The sequence below is a fragment of the Nycticebus coucang genome, chromosome 19 (genome assembly GCF_027406575.1).
Source record: "Nycticebus coucang isolate mNycCou1 chromosome 19, mNycCou1.pri, whole genome shotgun sequence".
Taxonomy (NCBI): domain Eukaryota; kingdom Metazoa; phylum Chordata; class Mammalia; order Primates; family Lorisidae; genus Nycticebus; species Nycticebus coucang.
This window is the reverse complement of record NC_069798.1, coordinates 52,703,337-52,724,444: the sequence shown is the minus strand read 5'-3', so window position 1 is coordinate 52,724,444 and position 21,108 is coordinate 52,703,337. Positions and strand designations below refer to the sequence as shown.

At 40.6% G+C, this 21,108-nt stretch overlaps 1 protein-coding gene across 4 annotated transcripts in view; it reads right to left on the bottom strand.

Moving 5' to 3' along the window:
• WDR7 (WD repeat domain 7) overlaps positions 1–20,830 on the bottom strand; it is a 401,067-nt gene extending 380,237 nt beyond the window's left edge. For 2 of the 4 annotated variants that reach the window (XM_053571626.1, XM_053571629.1), the window contains exon 1: positions 20,478–20,608. The gene's annotated coding sequence lies outside the window, so the exon portion shown is untranslated. Of the gene's footprint in view, positions 1–20,477; positions 20,609–20,715 lie in introns of those variants that run through there. The other 2 variants (XM_053571628.1, XM_053571627.1) reach the window with 2 other exon arrangements.
• Positions 20,831–21,108: the final 278 nt, after the last annotated feature.

Below are 21,108 nucleotides of genomic sequence, written 5' to 3'. Positions count from 1 at the left end.
TGTTTTTGTTTTTTTGAGACAGAGTCTTACTTTGTTCCCCTTGGTAGAGTACTGTGATGTCATAACTCACAGCAATCTCCAACTCTTGGGCTCAAGTGATTCTCATGCCTCAGCCTCCCAAGTAGCTGGAACTACAGGCACCCACCACAACACCCGACTAGTTTTTAGAGACAGGGTCTTGCTCTTGCTTAGGCTGGTCTTGAATTCCTGAGCTCAAGCAATCCACCCACCTCAGCCTCCCAGAGTGCTAGGATTACAGGCGTGAGCCACCACATCCAGCCTCACACCATTATCAACATCGTAGTAATCGTCTAATAGCATCTACAATCCAGTCCATACACAAATCACTTTGATTATCTAGAAAACATATTTTACAAATTATTTTCCAAATCTGTAAATAAAACATTCAAGTGTTATGCACTGCATTTGGTTGCCCTTATGGATTATATGTTTGCATCTTCCCAAAATCCCTCTGTTGAAGCTCTTTCTCCAACGTGACTATATTTGAACATGCATCATCTGTGAGAAGATGCCGAAGGTTAAGTGTGGTCTTAAGGGTAAGACAATAAATGTGATAGGGTTGGTATCCTTATATGAAAGCAATGAGACAGTAGAGCTCGCTCTCCACAATTGTGAGGACACAGTGAGAAGGCAGTCATCTGCAAGCCAGGAAGAGAACCTCACGAGAAAAAACCCAGCTGACCTTGATCTAGGACTTCCAGCCAGCCTCCAGAACTGTAAGAAACTATATCTTTGTTGTTTAAGCCACCTAGATTGTGTTATTTGGTACAGAAGCCTGAATAGACTATAGCAGCTGTTATATCTCTTTGGTCTCTTTAATTCTAGAAAAATCCTATCTCGCTTTTATTTCCATATTAACTTTAAGAAACCAAACCAAACCAATTGCTTATAGAGTGTTCTACATCTTAGCTTTTTCTGATTTTTTTTTATGTCATTACCCGTTTTCCTTCATCACTTTTTTCCTATAAACTGGAATTTGAATCTAAAGGCATCGTTTGGCTCAAGTCAACATTTTTGGCAAGAACGCTCCATAGATGATTTTGTATATTTCAGACTGAATCACCACAGGAAGCACATAATGTCACATCTATTGATAATGCTACTCTGACCATTTGATTAAGATAATAACTACCAGATTATTTCCCATTTAACCTATCAATGATCTATGTAGCAATAGTCTGATAAAATCATCCTGTCCCATTATACCCCATGTAATACTTATGAATACTACATGTGATTTCTAAAAGCCATAAAACAGTTAAGAGTAAACACACACACACACACACACAAAGGTGGCCATAAAATTTGTGTGCAACTTAAAATAGTTGTCAGTTTTAAATTGCCCACAAACTTTACAGCCACCTTGTATGTATCTAGATATATAGATTGAGCTGATATATTTACATATATATTTATATATCAGATCAATATTAATTCTTCACATTGTTGTCTAACCCTCAAACGCAAATGCAAGGGCATTTCAATCCTAGGAACTCAGGCATTTCCCGGCACAGTCACTATATTCTCAGTCTGCATACTTCCCGCGCCTAGGCAGGCCCCTTGTGACTTGCATTCAAAAACAAATTTTCTCTCATGAGAATGTGTATACAAGAACCAGGGCAGGCCTTAGCTACCAAGCAACCAAAGGGGAATAGGAGAAGGATTAAACACTAAATAGCTAGACGTACTTGCCACACAGGCCACTGTAGTGGCTCATGTCTGTAATCCTAGCACTCTGCAAGGCCGAGGCAGAAGGATTCATTGAGCTCAGGAATTCAAGACCAGCCTGCGCAAGAGTGAGATCCAACCTCTGCTACAAATAGAAAAATTATCCAGGCATTGTGGAGGGCACTTCGGAGGCTGAGGTAGAGGATAGCTTGAATTCAGGAGTTTAAGGTTTCTGTGAGCTAGGCTGACAGCAAAGCACTCCTCTAACCTGGGCACTCTGTCTCAGAAAAAATTAAAATTTAAATGTAAAAAAGATCATGAATGTTCTTTGTGCTTGTGCCTCTGCCACCAGTCCGTTGAAGACTTAAAAAAACCTGAAGCAGACAATGATGACTTTTGTTTATTGTGGTGCAATACCATGGCTAGGTCATAAAAACGCACTGAAGAAATTACTCAGCTGCTTCCTTCCAACAAAGGTTTCTGGAATTTATGAGTTGTAAAGGACACAACCTTGTGAACACTTAGGCAGCTGACAAGGTTACACTTTCTTATTTGAGTGGCAAGACATACACTGTACTCCCCATGAACGTGACATTTTAGGACTGCTTTGTTAAAGAAGTTCTAATATTCAGTTTCAAAAGAACATGTGGAAGGAGCAGATGGCACCAGGAGACTACACTTATTTCTCAATGCTGCAACAGCTCTGAGCGCACCAGAGACAGGCTTTGAAGAACTGTAGAGTTATCTGATCAAAAATAAATCACAATTTTAAAAGTGATTCATAAGATTTTGAGGCATATAAATCATGTTTTAAATTTCTGCAGCTGCCATTAGGATATCTAAACTCTTCTACTTATGCTCTATTCATCACCAACTTACACCAATTTCAAGAGTCACTGATTAAGCAAACTATTCCCACGAAGTCCCTACTTTTTAGAGAAAAGAGATTTCACTCAGCAGAACCCACCTGAACTTTCTCCTGCCACCCACCTCTGTTCTCATTTCCATCTCTAATCATTCTAACTTCTTTTCCTCACACTACCATCAAAACTCTTAAATAAACACTGAAATTACTCATTATCTATAAACTGAACTAAACTACCCAAAAGAAAAAGAAACAAACATGCTTCCCCAAATTGGAAGTTGAATTGCCACAATATTCTGGGATCAGTAAGATATGCTGGGAAAGTGTGATGACAGCTAGTGAAGAACTCAGCGCTCCCACTGTCTAGCTCTAAATTCTAAGGAAATACGTCACCTCTCCAAGTTAGAGTGTCCTCATTTGCAGCATTACTCTCCTGATAGACTAAAAAAAGTTCTCTACATGTCGCAAAAACTGCTCTTGACAAGGTCACTGAGGACCTCCCCATTGGATTTATCACCAAGTCCTAAACCTCATCTTAACCTGGTTGACCTGGCAGCAGCATCTGACACAGCTCAAGCTCACACTCCCTCCTTGAAACACTTCTACTTGGCCTCCAAGTCTTCATACTTTCCTGATTTTGTTTCTTCTTCTCTGTCTTTAGTTTTCCTTTTCCTTTTTTTTTTTTTAACCTTTAAATGTTTACACACCTAGAACTCATCTAGAACATAGTCTTTGACCTCTCTCTGGTAACAATCCCTCCCTCAACAATCTCGTCAAGTCTTACCGTTTTATTTATTTATTTATTTGAGACAGAGCCTCAAGCTGTGGCCCTGGGTAGAGTGCCATGGCATCACAGCTCATAGCAACCTCCAACTCCTGGGCTCAAGGGATTCTCCTGCCTCTGACTCCCACGTAGCTGGGACTACAGGCGCCCGCCACAACACCCGGCTATGTTTTGGTTGCTGCCATCATTATCGTTTGGCGGGCCCGGGCTGGATTTGAATCTGCCAGCTCAGGTGTATGTGGCTGGTACCTTAGCTGCTTTAGCCACAGGCACCAAGACAAGTCTCACCGTTCTAAAAACTATCTCCATTTTGAGAATCCCTTATTTGAAACACTTCGGTCCAGAAGTATTTGGGATTTGGCACTCTTTTGAGGTTGGGATAGTTGCATTGTAATTACAGATTGAGCATCCCTAATCCAAAAAATTTGAAATCCGAAATGCTCACATGAACATTTCCTCTGATCATGAATCAGCACTCAAAAAGTTTCAGATTTTGGGGCGGCACCTGTGGCTCAAGGAGTAGGGCGCCGGTCCCATATGCCGGAGGTGGTGGGTTCAAACCCAGCCTCGGCCGAAAAAAAAAAAAAAAAAAAGTTTCAGATTTTGAAATATATCAAATTATTTATTTTATGCTGACAATTCTCCAATTTCTAGCTTGAGACTCACATATCCAGCTTCCTACTCAACAGCTCCTTCTGGGTCCTAATAAATAAACTTCTAAAATTTGGTACATCCAAAAGTAAGCCCCTGGTCTTCCTCCCCAAACCTGCCCCTCCTACAATCTTCCCCATCTCAGTTAATGGCAAATGGCAGCTCCACTTTTATAGCTCCACAAACCACAACTCTAGAATCATCTTTAATTTCCCTCTCTCTCACACACACTCCACACCCGAATCCATCACAAACTCTACTTGCTCTACCTTCAAAGCACATCTGGAATCCAATGAGGCTTCAACATCTTCACTGTAACAACCTCATCCTAAAGCCCCATTCTCCCCCACCAGGAATAATACAATAGGATTCAAACTGGCCTCCCAGTTCCCATCCTTGTCCCCTTACAGTCTCAGCACAGCATATGGAATGATGCTATTAAAAAAAAAAAAAATCACACCAAATCATATCTCAAAATCTTCCATGGTTTCCTGTCTTACACAGGGTAAAAGCCAAACAACACAACTGCCTATCCCGCCTGCATAAGGCGCTGGTGCTCTCCCTTGCTTACTTTCTGTCTGTTCTGTTTCCTTGGCGTTCCTCAAAGATACCCAGCAGAATCTCACACAGAAGACTGTCCCCGGAGCCTTCCCCGTGGCATTCTCCCCCAGTCCCCTTCAGGTCACTGCTAACGTATCACCTTCTTGGTGAAGCCTTTCCTAACCATCAGAAATTGCGAAACCCACCACCAATCCAAACAGAGCACTAACAATCGTTTAACATACCACGTTTTATTTATTTACTTATCATCTGTCTCTCTGTCGCATAATTTCTATGATGGTAAAGATTGGTGTTCGTTTTGTTCTCTAGTTCTCCTAGTACCTAGAACTCCTTCCACATAGGAGGCATCCAAACACCTTTTTAATAAATGAACAAATTAATATGTTTGCCTTGGTTTTTAAAAAGTTATACTTCCGAGAATATTAAAGTATATCTCGATTTTACATGTTTTAGATTTCACAGCAGAGTTGCTAATCAATTAGTTTTTCTATCGTAACGTTAACAATTAATATTCATCTCTTTATTCAGACACAATCATTGCTTTTTTTCCCCAACAGCAGGTTTTGCCTATATTCCTGTGTCTTTTAATATACCTGTGACACATATCCAGCAAAATGTATCTTAGGAGCTAGGAACAAATGAGCCGACATAATTGCTCTTTTTTTTTTTTTTTGGTTTTTGGCTGGGGCTAGGTTTGAACCCGCCACCTCCAGCATATGGGACCGGCACCCTACTCCTTGAGCCACAGGCGCCGCCCAACATAATTGCTCTTACACTCCTCAAGTTGGTTAACAAATCACACAACTGTTTCTTAAAGTAAAGTGGTATTTCATTATACTTTGAACTTTTTGCCCCCACTAATGGAAGTTTATATTGTTCCTTTGTAGGTGAAGTGTTAAAAAAAAAAAGAAAGAAAGAAAGAAAAGGCCTTAAGGAAGACAGCCAAATAAACTTGAATGTGAGAACAGAAGCTAACATGTAATGTCAATATTAAGCGAGAAATATGTATGTGTAAGGTAAAATTTTCAGTGACCTTGATGGGTCATAAATCCCAACTGCTGAACTGAATGGGCGATAGCAGTTTCAACAGTGATATATTTCTAGAAATTTTATATTCTTATTGTACAAAAAAATTTTTAAGAAAAGTATATACACATAATTTGCCATCTTTATCATTTGTAGGTGTACATATCAGAGGTAACGAGCATATTTATATTCTTCTTTCCTTCCTCCTTCCCTCCCCCAACATCTTCCAACCTCGAGTAACCATGTACCTGATCTCTATTTTCATGGGATCCACTGTTTTTAGCTCCCACATCGGCCAGAAAACACGCTACATTTGTCTTTCTGGGCTTGGCTCAATGGACTTAATATAATGGCCTCCAGCTCCATCCATGTTGCTACAAATGAGAAGATTTCACTCTTTTGTGTGGCTGAATATTACACCGTGTACACATATATACACCACATTTTTTATCTATCCACTGATGGGCACTCAGGTTGATTCCATATTTTAGCTATTATGCAGTGCTGTAATAAACATGTGAGAGCAGATATCTCTTTGACATACTGATTTCCTTCCTTTTACATATATACCCAGAAGTAGAATTGCTGGATCATATGAGAGTTCTATTTTTAGTTTTCAGATGCACCTCCATACTGTTCTTCATAGTACTAACTTACATGCCCACCAAAAGTTAAGAACAAGGGTTCCCATTTCTCTGTATCCTCGCCAGCATCTATTAATGTCCATCTTTCTGCTACGAGCCATTTTAACTGGGGTGAGATGATAATTGCACTGTGGTTTTGATTTGCATGACTCTGATGATTTTTGATGTTGGAGACTTTTTTATATACCTGTTGGCCACTTGCATATCTTCTGTTGAGAAATGTCTATCCAAGTATTTTGTCCATATTTCAAATGGATCTTTTTTTTTTCCTTTCACTATTGAGGAGTTTGAGCTCCTTATAAACTCTGGTTACTAACGCCCTGTCAAATAGGTAGTTTGCAAATACCATCTTCTATTCTGTCAGTTGTCTATTCACTCTGTTGAATGTTTGCTTTTCTGTGGAGGCTTTTTAACTTGATGTGATCCCATTTGTCCACTTTTACTTTGGCTACCTGTGCTTTGAGGGCTTACGTAAGAAATCTTTGCCTACGCCAATATCCTGAAGCACTTCCCTTATGTTTTCTTCTAGTAATAGTTTCATAGTTTCAGGTCTTAGATTCAAGTTTTTAATGCATTTTGATTTGATTTGGGGGTACGGCAGGAGAGAGGGGTTTAGCATCATCCTTCTGCATGTAGTTAGCCAGCCTTCCCAGCACCATTTCTTGAAAAGACTGCCCTTTCCTCATTGTAAGTTCTCAGCAACTTTATCAATAAGTTGGTTTTAAATGTGTAGATTTATATCTGGGTTCTCTACTCAGTTCCATTGGTCCATGTGTCTATTTTTATCCCAGTACCTTGCTCTTTTGGTTACTATTGCTTGGCAATAAATTGTAAAGTCAGGTAGTATGGTACCTCCAGCTTTGTTCTTTTTGCTCAGGATTGCTATGGCTATTGAAAATCTGTGGTTCCACAGATTTTTAAGAAGCATTTTCTGTTTCTATGAGGAATATCATCAGTATTTTGATAGGGATTGCACTGAACCTGTACATTGCTTTGGGTAGTATTGCCATTTTAACAATATTAATTATTCTAATCTATGAGCATGAAATACCTTTCCACATTTTATATCCTTGTATTTCTGAGGTCTCGTTGTCATGTGTCCTTTTTCGTTTCTGATTTTATTTATTTAGGTCTTCTCTTTTAGTCTAACTAGATTTGTCAATTGTTTACTTTTTCCAAAAAAAAATAAAATGTTCATTTATCTTCTGTATTTTTTGTCTCGGTTTATTTCTGCTGTGACCTTTATTATTTCTTTTCTTCTAATAATTCTAGGTACGGTTTGTTCTTGCTTTTCTACTTCCCTAAAATGTCCCACTCAGCTGTCAATTTGGAATTTATTTTTTTATATAGGAATTTATTGCTATTAATTTCCCTCTTGGCATTACTTTTGCTATAGCCCATACATTTTTGGCATGCTGCATTTCCTTTGCATTTGTTTCAAAAAAATTCTTAAGCTGGGCGGCGCCTGTGGCTCAGTGAGTAGGGCGCCGGCCCCATATGCCGAGGCTGGTGGGTTCAAACCCGGCCCAGGCCAAACTGCAAAAACAAAAAAATAGCCGAGTGTTGTGGCGGGTGCCTGTAGTCCCAGCTGCTCAGGAGGCTGAGGCAGAAGAATCGTGGAAGACCAAGAGCTGGAGGTTGCTGTGAGCTGTGTGACGCCACGGCACTCTACCGAGGGCAGTAAAGTGAGACTCTGTCTCTACAAAAAAAAAAAAAGAAAAAAAAATTCTTAAGTTTTCTTCTTAGTTTCTTCATTGACTCATTGGTCCTTCAGGAGCATATGTTTTAATTTCCATGCGTCTGTGTATTTTCCAGGGTTTCCTCTTGTCAATGACTTCTAGTTTTATTCCACTGGAGTCAAAGACTACACTTGATATGATTTCTATTTTTTTTAAACTTGTACATACTTGTTTTTCACCTAAGAGGTGGTCTATTCTAAAATATCTTCTATGCGCTCATGAAAAAGTGTTGGGTGAATGTTCTGTAAACACCAGTAAGGCCTATTAGATCTAGTAGATAGGTTAATTCCACTATTTCTTTATTAATTCTCTGTCTGAATGATCTGTCAATCACTGAGAGATTTTTTGAGACAGAGTCTCAAGCTGTCGCCCTCGGTAGAGTGCGATGGCATCACAGCTCACAGCAACCTCCAACTCCTGGGCTCAAGCAATTCTTTTGCCTCAGCCTCCCAAGTAGCTGGGACTACAGGCGTCTGCCACAATGCTTGGCTAGTTGTCACAGCTGTTTGGCAGGCCTGGGCTAGATTCGAACCCACCAGCTCTGGTGCATGTGGCTGGCGCCTTAGCCTTTGAGCTACAGGCGCTGAGCCCCCTTCTATTATTATATTACTGTCTATCTTACCTTTTAGGTCTATTAATGTTTGCTTCATATATTTCAGAGTTCTGGTATTGGGTGCTTAGATATTTATATTTGCTAAATTATCTTGTTAAACTGATACTTTTACATGTATCATTACATAGATGTTCTTTGTCTTCTTTTATAGTCTTTGACTTCTAGTCTAATTTATCCAATATGAATATAGCTACTCCTGATCTGTTTTGGGTTTTTTTTTTTTTTTTTTTTTTGAGACAGTCTCACTTTGTTGCCCTTGGTACAGTGCCCTGGCATCACAGCTCACAACCTTAAACTCTTGGGCTCAAGCAATCCTCTTGCCTCCCAAATAGCTAGGACTATAGGTGTCCACCACAAAGCTGGTGATTTTTAGAGACAGAGTCTTACTCTTTCTCAGGCTGGTCTTGAACTCCTGAGCTCAAGCAATCCACCGGCTTTGGCCTCCCAGAGTGCAAGGATTACAAGAGTGTGCCACCAAGCTCAGCTTCTGTTTTGGTTTCTAATTGCATGGAATATCTTGCCCCCCATTCAGTCTCAGTCCATGTGTGTCTTTATAGGTGAAGTGGGTTTCTAAAGGCAGCATATAGTTAGGTCTTGTTTCTATATCCATTCAGCCACTCTATGTTTTTTAATAGGCGAATTGAGACCATTTACATTCAGTGTTATTATTAATAGGTAAGGACTAATCACTGCCATTTTGTTATTTGTTTTCTAGTTGTTAGAAGACTCCTCTCTTCCTTACTGTCTTCCTTTATAGATAAGTAACCATTTCTAGTAGTGTGTTTTTTGTTTGTCTTATTCTTTTTATTTTTCTTTTGGAGACAGAGTAAAACTCTGTTACCCAGGCTAGAGTTCAATGGCATAGTCATCACTCACTGCAGCCTTGAACTCCAGGACTTGAACAATCCTCCCACCTCAGCCTCCCAAGTGGCTGGGACCACAGGTATGTACCTCAACATCTGATGAATCTTTCTTTTTAAAAACATCTTGCGATGTTGTCTAGGCTTGTCTCAAACTCTAGGCCTCAACTGATCCTACCATCTTGGCCTCCCAAAGTGCTGGCATTACAAGCATAAGCCATTGTGTCCAGTCTCTGGTAGTATGTTTTAATATGTTACTTTTTATTTTTAATGAACCTCTTATAGACTTTTCCATTGTGGTTAGCATGAGGCTTACAGAAAACATTATAGTTATAACAAGTTATTTATAACAAGTTATTTTTTTTTTTTTTTTTTTTTTTTTACTTTTTCTTCCATTCTTTTTTTTTTTTTTTTTTTTTTTTAATTTTTTTATTAAATCATAAGTGTATACAATGATATGATTATGGGGCATCATACACTCACTTCATAAACCATTTGACACATTTTTATCCCAGTGGTTAACATAGCCTTTCCGGCGTTATCTCAGTTACTGTGCCAAAACATTTATATTCTACATTTACCAAGTTTCGCAAATACCCCTGTAATATGCACCACAGGTGTGATCCCACCGATTCCCCTCCCTCTACCCACCCCCCCCTTTCCCACTTCCCCCTATTGTTAAGTTGTAGTTGGGTTATAGCTTTCATGTGAGAGTCCCAAATTAGTTTCATAGTAGGGCTGTGTACATTGGATATTTTTTCTTCCATTCTTGGGATACTTTACTAAGAAGAATATGTTCCAGCTCCATCCATGTAAACATGAAAGAGGTAAAGTCTCCATCTTTCTTTAAGGCTGCATAGTATTCCATGGTATACATATACCACAATTTATTAATCCATTCGTGGATCGATGGGCACTTCGGCTTTTTCCATGACTTAGCAATTATGAATTGGGCTGCAATAAACATTCTGGTACAAATATCTTTGTTATGTTGTGATTTTTGGTCTTCTGGGTATATGCCCAGCAGAGGAATTACAGGATTGAATGGCAGATCTATTTTTAGATCTCTGAGTGTTCTCCATATATCCCTCCAAAAGGAATGTATTAATTTGCATTCCCACCAGCAGTGCAGAATAACAAGTTATTTTAAAGAAATGACAAATTAGAATGCAAATTCAAGAATAAAAACAAAGGAAAAAAAGAACAAAAAAATAATTCTACACTTTATCTCCACACACCCACACACACACACACACACACACGAACTCTTAGTTGTTGCAATTTACATATTTTTTAATTACCTATCTCTTAACAAGTTGCTGTAGCTACTATTTTTGAGATTTGTCTTTTGCGCTTCATATTAGAGTTGGACCATGAATACAGCAATGGGATATTCTGGGTTTGTCCGTGTACTTAATTTTTCCCTGAGACTCTGTCTCGAAAAAAGAAAAGAAAACTAGCCTTCCACTCCCTCTGCCTTGTTGGGTTTCTGCTGGGAACTCTGTTGACAGAAGAATTAGAGCTCCATGAAACATTACCTGCTTCTTATCTTTTGCTGCTCTTAGGATCTTCTCCTTGTGTTTGAACTTGGAAAGTTTATTAAAAGCTTTGGATAGTCTTGTTGGGGTTGAATCTGTTTGGTGTCCTAAGACCTTCCTGTATCTGGATATTTATATCTTTCTCAACTTTTGAAAAGTTTTCTGTTACTTCTTTGAATAAGCTTTCTACTCCTTGCTCTTACTCATTAATTCTTAGATATAATCTTTCAAGGTAAGTTTCTATCCGTATTTTGAAGGCAGCCTTCTATCCCTTTTGTTCTTTTTTCTCCTCTACGTATTTTCAAAAAGCTGTTCTTAGACTCACTGATTCTTTCCTTTGCTTGGTTCAGTCTGCTGTTGAGAGCCTCTGAGACTTTTTCAGTTCAGCAAATATATTTCTCAGTTCCAAGATTTCTATCTGGTTTTTTATTTCATTTTGTTTGTAATAACCTTCTGATAATCTTTTTTCTTTTTGAGACAGTTTCACTATGTCACCCTCGGTAGAGTGCCATGGTGTCACAGCTCATAGCAACCTCTAACTCTTGGGCTTAAGCAATTCTCATGCCTCAGTCTCCCAAGTAGCTGGGACAACAGCCATCCACCACAACACCCACCTATTTTTTTTTTTTTTTTTTTGCAGTTGTCATTGTCGTTTAGCAGGCCCCGCCGGGTTCGAACCCGCCTGCCTTGGTGTATGTTGCCGATGCCCCAACCACTGAGCTACGGGCACCACACCTCTGATAAATTTCTATATGGCTTTTCTGTGTTATCTTTGGAGATCACTGAATTTCGTTAAAACTTCTACTTTAAATTATTGGTCAGAGAGTTCACAAATCTCCATCTCATTAGGGTCAGTCAGTAAATTTTTGTTTTGTCCTTTTGGGGAGGTCATGATTCCCTATTTGCCATTGTTTCTTGTGGGTATACATCCAAGTTTTTCACTGAAGAACTAATTATTTAATCCAGTTTTCTCTGGCCAGTTTAGTTTGGTTTTTATTGAATGTATTTGCTTACGAACCTTAGTGCTAGGTCACTGCCTTTTTCAGCTCTAGGTGTGAAGGAAAGTACTACCAAATCCAAAAAGGGGGGGGGACCAGATATGTAGCAGCACCCCTCGCCCCCTACCATAAGAATGTGACCTTTTGTAACTGTCCTAGGAAATAGCCCCGAGCTGAAGCAGATAACCGGTAACTGGTTCTGAAAGAAAAAAGCTAAGCAAATGTTTAACTGCTGATCTTGTCTTAAGACAGATGAGTAATGAACCAGAGTTCTTCTTATCTGGAAAAGCCCATATGTCTGCTACCCCTCCCTAAAGCCCCTGCTATGTCTGCTACCCCTCCCTACTTTGTGGTTTTTGCCTTTATAAGCTTGTAAAACCTGCTGTTCAGGGCTTGACTCCTCGGCTCCTAAAAGAGTTGCGAGTCAAGCCCCGGCATGCTGGAATAAAATCCTCTTGCTGTTTGCATCAAGCGCCGTCTCTTGCGGTTGATTGGGGTCGTCATCGCTCAGGGCAGAGTGGGGGGTCCTGCCCCAAGTCTTTCAGGTGATGCTTTAAACCCAGGTTGACAATGGCTCTCGTAAATGGTCAGAGCACTGCCTGTCCCAAATGGAAGAAGTGCCGAAGAGATTATGCAGGCAGTGTGGGATGGCTGGCTCAGTGTTTATGCCCAGGGGCCCTGGGGAACTGCCTCCTACAACCTTGGGCAGAGATACAAGGCAGAGTTTCAGGGGAGAAGTAGTCCTGCCTTCCCTGTTTGTCTATGCCTCTCCCCAGGGATATTTCTCTCATCAGACAGAAAGGATGCTACCTGTCCTTAAGGCAAGGACAGTGTCCTGCCACGGAACTCAATAAGGTGGAAAAGCTATCTGACCGCCTCAATTTTACTTTTTCCGGTATAGAAACTGTTGAAAGGAGCTTTTCTGTGTGGTTGGTGCCTGGCAGAATGGGGGGAGAGGTGGAACCACAGCTATGGAAGTCTGATTTTCCTTCTACCTGCTCCGAGTTTGTCCACTTCTCTGTGGTCCTGGAAACTGTTTCATCCTCATACTGGAGCTCTAGGTTATTGCTGGTGAGATCTCAGCACTGTAGTCTCTTTTGTTGTTGCTGCTTTGGTTTTCTGTGGGGGAGAAAGAAGCCAGCTTGCTTCTCTCCTGTCATTTTGGAACTGGAAATCTCTCCGTAAGATCCGTGAGACTGCTGTCTGTCAGGTGCTGAAGCTTGAAGGTTATAGGGCAATCAAAAAGGGAAGTTGACCTTGGAGTTAGAGAAGCTGAAGGAAGATACAGGCCTGGTGATGGGCCCAGCTGCTGCCCCACAGCAACGAGATGAGTCAGCAGATAAGCAACACTGTGTGCGCGCTCCAAAGCACCTCTCCCAACATTGAGTGTAAAAACAAAATGCCAGAAATTTTCTATTCTAAAAGAGCCCACGGTGTCACATCTCATTCGTGACACCACCACTTGTCAGGGCCCACCTTAACTAGGTTCCGGACGCGGACTGCTAAGTTACCTTGCTCAGGTAGTTTCTCTTAGGTACCTGAGGCCTAACTACTTTGGCTGGAAAGAGAGAGGGTCTTAGAGTAAAGCAGTCTTCTTAGAAAGATAGATCTTAGTCTTTAGCAGAGCTTGGTAAGCTTCAGCAGAGAGACGCCGTGCTGGCGTTCTGCAGGCAGGCGAGGAGACAGAGTCAGAGTGAGCGGGTCTGTGATAGAATGCGCCCGCTCCCGACTGCCTGCTCCTCCAGCCCAATATACGGCTGATCTCGTGCCTCTCAACACCACAGGTGTAGAGGTTGACGATTCACCACTCTCATCTCGCGAGCTCTCATGCTTGGTAGGAGAGCTAAATCCCTTCTCATGCCCTTTCCACCAAGGTGTTCCATTGAGCTATCCAGGTATTTCTTATAACTCTCTCTCCTCCTAGTCATAGGCTATACGGGCTGCTACACCACAGAATCACCCTTAGCAAGAAATTTTATCTGCCCTGAACTGACCTGTGCCTTAACATTTTATTGTTCCAATATTTTACGGCTTCCACTAATCCAAACTACCACCAGCCACACCAAAAAAAAAAAAAAAAAGAAAAAAACTGTAATTTCATTAAACATCACCAACAAATTTTAGGAAAAAAAACCTAATTTTATTTAAAATTGTTAACATTTTATGTATATAGGATATATATTCTTTAATAAAAGAGGTAATTAACAATTCCCATCGGCCGCTAAGAATTTTCTGAAGGCAGTCCTGACGTAGGGTTTCCCCTTCCAACAACATCTTTTGTGTTCTTTTGTGTTGAGCAAAACAGCTTTCACTATCACATAAGATCAAGATAAATGAACTACATGTATGGAATGCCAATTCTAAGTTAATATTACTATCACAGTATCTGTAAATGGTAACACAAGGTGTCCCCTTACTGATGACAGGAGCTGTCACTGATTTGGCCCACGATCAAGGGCATGCACATATATAAGACTATTATTTAAGAAAGGCAACAAATCTGTTACATAATTGTAACAGAAACTAAAAACTGCTAACTTCATATTGTAATCATTAAGTTTATTTGGCCAAACAAATTGAAAAAGTGTCACAGAGAAATTATAGCTTTCACATGAAGACTATAAACCAACTACAGCACAAGCCTATGGGGAATGGGCCAAGGAAGGGGAAGGGAGGGGGGAGGTTTTGGTTGAGGAGGGGTAATGGGTGGGGCCACACCTATGGTGCATCTTAGAATGGGTACAGGCGATTGCACTAATGTACACAGCTATGATTTAACAATAAAAAAAAAAAAGTGTCACAGAGAGATGTCCAGGTAAACCCAGGAATAAAAGCACTGCTTAGCTCTAGACCTAACTCCACAGCACTAAAACTATCTCAGTATTTATAGTATGGACTTTGATCTCCAACACAATACAAAAAAAACAAAAGCTAGAGTATCAAGATATGAAAACTGAAAGCATTTTCTTGTATAAGTACTAACTTACTTAAAGTAGTATATACCATTTATAGTATTTTTATAAATTATAAAAAAAATTACCATTCCATGTTCTCAGGTAAGATGCCCTAATATCATAAAGATGTCAATTTTTCCCAAAGCAAATCTATAAATCTAATACATCCTCAGTCAAAATTCTAGTGGTATTGTGTTTAGAAATTCAAGCAAACTTCAAATATATGGACAAAAGGCCGAGGCAAGATGATCACTTGAGCCCAAGAGTGTGAGGTTGCTGTGAGCTATAAAGTCTTGGGACTCTACCAAGGGCTACAAAGTGAAACCATCTCCCCACCCCCCCCCAAAAAAAGAAAAAAAATGCGTACACACCACACATATATATAGGAAAGAAAAATTAAAAGTCACAAATAATTGAGACAACTTTGAAAATAGTCAAAGATAAGAGAAACTGTCCTAGCTGGTATTTAACACCACTAGGCACGTGGGAAATGCAAATTAAAACCATAACATGACCTCACTTCACAAATATCAGAACAACTAAAATAAAAAATAGTGACAATACCAAATCCTGGTGAGGCTACAAAGAAACTGGACCTCACACACATTGCTGGTGGGAATGTAAAATAGGACAGCCATTCTGGAAAACAGGTTGGCAGTTATTTCAAGATCTAAACATACGGGCAGTGCCTGTGGCTCAGAGAGTAGGACGCCAGCCCCATATGCCCAGGGTGGCGGGTTCAAACCCGGCCCCGGCCAAACTGCAACAAAAAAATAGCCGGATGCTGTGGCGGGCGCCTGTAGTCCCAGCTACTTGGGAGGCTGAGGCAAGAGAATCGCTTAAGCCCAGGAGCTGGAGGTTGCTGTGAGCTGTGTGAGGCCACGGCACTCTACCAAGGGCGGTACAGTGAGACTCTGTCTCTACAAAAAAAAAAAAAAAAAAAGAACTAAACATACACTTGCCACACCATCCAGCAATCATGTTCCTGGGCATTTATCCCAGAAAAAGCAAAAATGTATATCCACACAATGTATTGTACAAGAATGTTCACAGCAGCTTTATTTGTAATAGGCAAAAACTAGAAACAGCCTAGATATTCAGATGAATAGATAAACTGTGATACAAAAATATCATGGGAAAATACTCAACAATTAAACAAAACAAACTATTGATATATTCAACAATTTGGGTCAATCCTAAAAGATTGCATACTATAAAACTACATTTACGAACCATTCTTGTGATGACAAAATTATAGAGGTAGAACAGTGATTAGTGTTCCCAGAGGTAGGGATGGTAAGGGCCAGGGAGGTAAGTATAATCAGGAAGAGGTGACAAGAATGAGATCTTTGTGGGGATAGCATAGCTCCTATGCCTTGATTGCAGAGGTGGTTACAGGACTCTACCCAGGTAATAAAATGGCCCTGTACAAAGGCACTGTACATAGTCAATTTCTTGGTTTTGTTACTGTCCTACAGTTGTATAAAATACAACCATTAAGGGAAATAGGGAAATTAGGTGAAGCTGCACGTGAGTATAAAATGTTAACTGTGGCTCGGCGCCCGTAGCTCTGTGGTTAAGGCACCAGCCACATACACTGGGGTTGGCGGGTTTGAGCCCAGCCTGGGCCAGCTAAACAACAATGACAACTGCAACAAAAAATAGCCAAGTGTTGTGGCAGGCGCCTGTAGTCCCAGCTACTTAGGAGGCTGAGGCAGGAGAATCACTTAAGCCCAAGAGTTTGAGGTTGCTGTGAGCTGTGACGGCACAGCATTCTACCCAGGGTGACATAGTGAGACTGTGTCTCAAAAAAAAAATAAAAATAAAAATAAAATATTAACTGTGAGGGACGTTTGTGTACCTCTCTGTACTACTTTTGCAACTTTCTGTGAATCTGTATAATTATATCAAAATAAAGCTAAAACAAAATAAATCGGAAGAATTGTTCAAAGAGAGGGAAAATATATAGTACAAAACATAGTATTAAAACAGCATGGTATTGGAGCAAGAACAGATAAATAAGATTTTTGGTTTTGTTTTCGTTTTTTTTGCGAGATAGAGTCTCACTATGTCACCCTGGGTAGTGCCGTGTTGTCACAGCTCACAGCAACCTCAAACTCTTGGGCTTAAGCGATTGTCTTGCCTCGGCCTCCCAAGTGGCTGGGACTACAGGCGCCCGCCACAACACCCAGCTATTTTTTGTTGCACTTGCCATTGTTGTTTAGCTGGCCCGGGCCGGGTTCAAACCCACCACCCTTGGTGTGTGTGGCTGGCGCCCTCACCACTGTGCGACGGGCTCCAAGCCAAAAACAGATAAATAAATCAAAGGAATAGGATCCACTGTTCAAAATTCATATGAGAATGTAATACACAACGTGTGGCAACGCCATATTTGGGAAAATGAAAGAATGACACTAGGAAAACTGGCACACTATAAGGAAAACAAACTGGATCACAAACTTGTAACATATAAAAAGGTAAACTCTAGAAGTATCTAAAGGCCAATAAGTTTAAAAGAAAACTATAAAGTTAGTAGTATATGTAACACAGGAGAGTAACTGTGTGACAAGGAATTGAGAAAAGACTTCTGAAGTAAAATCCCCAAAAGATAAACCATAAAACCAAAAACGTTTTATTTAGGGCGGCGCCTGTGGCTCAAGGAGTAGGGCGCCAGTCCCATATGCTGGAGGTGGCGGGTTCAAACCCAGCCCCAGCCAAAAAAAAACAAACAAAAAAAAAAAATGTTTTATTTAATTGTATCAGAATTGACGATTTCTATTCAATGAGCACATCGCTGAAAAAGATTATAGACAAATAACAGATAAGAAACAGATATACTTGTAATATTTAAAGAACTAGTACTTAAGAAATATAAGCAACATCTGCAAGACTGGGCGGGGTGGCTCAGGCCTGTAATCCTAGCACTCTGGGAGGCTGAGGTGGGTGGATTGTCTGAGCTCAGGAGTTCCAGACCAGCCTGAGCAAGAGCAAGACCCTGTCTCTAAAAATAGCCCGGCATCGAGGCTGAGGCAAGAGAATCACTTGAGCCCCAGAGTTTTAGGTGGCTGTGAGCTGTGATACCACCGCACTCTACTGAGGAAAACAACAGAGTAAGACTCCGTCTAAAAAAAATTTTTTTTCAAGACAAGAAACATCTGTAAATCAGTAAGACAAAGACTAAAACCCAAAAATGAAAATGGGTAAAAGGATGAACAGGTAATTTTTCAAAAGAAAAAAATCCAAAAAGATAAAACACATATGAAGAAATGTTTAAATTCATTACTAACTATGAAATTTAATATAAAATGGGATTTCATTTTGTATTTATTAGTCTGGAAATATTAGGGCACTGAATAGCACTAAGCACTGGTGCAAATACACAGACAGGAAAACTCACAAACTGCCTACAGGCATATCCACCACTGCAGCTGTTGTAAAACACCATCTGGCAGGACTTCAATAAAACATACAAATACCCAACGATCTGGAGATCACATTCCTGGATATATATCTCAAAGACTGTATCACAGAGGTCTGAAAGGCACATTTTTCATAGTATTATCTATAGTGTTAGGAAAATGAATGTAATATGGGAGTCCAGAAATAAGACAGAAGGTATATGTACACTCTTAAACACTGTGCAGCAACTAGAAGCAATGAACAGCAACACAAATAGATCTTCACAACACAGTGGAGGAGAAAAAAATTATAACAAAATATACAGCATATCTACAAATTCAAAAATGGGGACATCCAAAACAATACACATTTAATAACACATACAAACAGAAGGATACTCATCACGCAGAATGGATGCCAGTGGATTGGTGAGCAAGAAGATGGGGTGGGATTTGGAAATAAAAAGCAATGAATAAAAAAACACCCTTCTCATGAGGAAGGCACTAAACCAGCTCATGACTTTAAAGGTCTCAAGGCTAAGGCTATTCCATGGAAGCGTTAAACTTCAAAACAAAACTTATATCCAAGATAAAAGGAAAATACAAAAGATACAAGTGTCACTACCCCAAAGTTTACATTAAATTCCCACAGTAGTATTCAAACAAGGCAAAACCAGTCACTTTGATTCATTCGCCACTGAGATCTTTTAAAATGTAGCTATGGGTGGCAAAAAGAAAAAATAAATTGTATACTCTCTCTCTTTTTTTTTTAATTTTTTTGGCCAGGGCCAGGTTTGAACCTGCCATCTCCAATATATGAGGCCGGCACCCTACTCCTTGAGCCACAGGTGCCACCCTGTATACTCTCATTGTCCTGTTAAATAGGGCTCTAGAATGGTTTTAAAATAAAGACAGACATTTAAACAAATGAATTCCTCTACCAAAATCACTAGTTGACACTAACAATGAAGCATTTGCTATATTTATACCAGTTTGTTTTCCCAACTTAAAATTAGTAAGATTTGTTGTTCTAGATGAAACCAAGGCAGTTTTAGATTTTTTGTAAAAATACAGGCATTTTCCGCTGGACACAAGTGGCTCATGCCTGTAATCCTAGCATTCTGGGAGGCCGAGGTAGGAGAATCTCTTGAGTTCAGGAGTTTGAGGCCAGCCTTGGCAACAGCAAAACTCCATCTCTACTGAAAATATAAAAAATTAGACAGGAACAGTAGTGGGTGCCTGTAGTCTCAACTACTTGGGAGGCTGAGGGGGAGGATCACTTGAGCTCAGGACTTTGAGGTTGCTGTGAGCTAGGCTGACTACACTGCACTCTAACCTGGGCGACAGAGTGAGACACTATCTCAAGAAATAATAATAATAATAAAGTAATAATAACAAAGGCATCCACATTTTTTTCACTTTTATGCTGCCCTCCACCTTCACATAGTCACATATTTGCTTATAAAGTAAGAAGCAGACACAAATTAAATTTTTTTGTGTACGAAATGTCAAAAAACACAAGTCAATTTCATTCTTACAACAGGCAATTCTTGCCAGCTTGTCCATATTATTCTAATAAATAGACACCTGAAAAAATCAGTTTGCCTTTTGTGTCTCCTGGCAACTGTTACTGAAAAAAAAAAAAGACTGTAGCTGCCACTGACTAAAACCTTAAATCGGCAGTATCAATGATATTAATGCAGTTTGTGATGCAAGTGGAGCTTCCATAGGTTCAGAATACAAGAATCCGCAAATTCTGCCTAAGATCTGAGAAACTGACATAGTGAGTCAAAAACATAAAACACACAATTTTTGAATCAAAGGCAGTGTTAACTCCAAACATAGCTTCAGAACGCAGGGACCCACTAGTGAGCGAATGAGAGTGGCAGGGAAATCCTAGGGCAAAGAAATGAGAACTGGCAGGTACCATCTCAAAGATAAAACTCTCAGTAGTCTCAGTACCCTGGTCAAAGGCAAATCAAATAGTACTAATACGTAAAGAGAGACCCATGAACCCCCAAAGCCCGCACGTCACCCAAAAGCTCTGTCAATAACCACCCATGATCATCACTAATCACTTTTTTAGACGGTCCCCGAAAGCAAGGCAGTCCCACCTGAAGACCAAAGCCACTGTCGCCAGATGCAAATGTCACTCACCAAACAAGGGAGCTCCAAAGACCCCTGGTGCGACCCCACGCTCCTGGTAAAGGCGCCTAGCTGTGGGCCTGAACCTGCAGGCGAAGAACGGGACAGAGCGCCCAGCAGCAGCGATCTGACAGCTGGCACCGCCCCCGGCTGGAGCAGACTTGTGACCGTTGACCCCCGACCTCTGACCTCGACAGTGCGGGCACGTACAGAGCTGGTGTTTTCCCAGCGAAAGCCTAAAAGCTCTTACCTGTCACAGGTTCATCTCATGCCGAGATATCATCTATCAGACCACCCGTGGGCGCCCCAGCAAAGAAGGACAGGGTTTATTTAAGGAGGACGGGAGATGCACACATCCAAGTGGGAAAACCTTTGGGACTGCAAGCACTACCCAGCCGCCTTCTCCCTACCAAGGCCGCCAGGTGCTGGCGGGGCTGCCACCGCCGCCGCCGCCGCAGTAAATCAGCTGACTCCGACCTCAACTGCCGTGGCTTTCGCAGCAACTGTCGCAAAAATGAGGGGGAGGGAAATGCTTACTATTTCCCTACACGCGGAGCTTAAGCCGGCGCGGAAAGAGCCGCCCACGTTACCATGGAGACCGAAGATTGGCTACAGGGTCAACTGTGGGCAAGGAGTGTGTGGC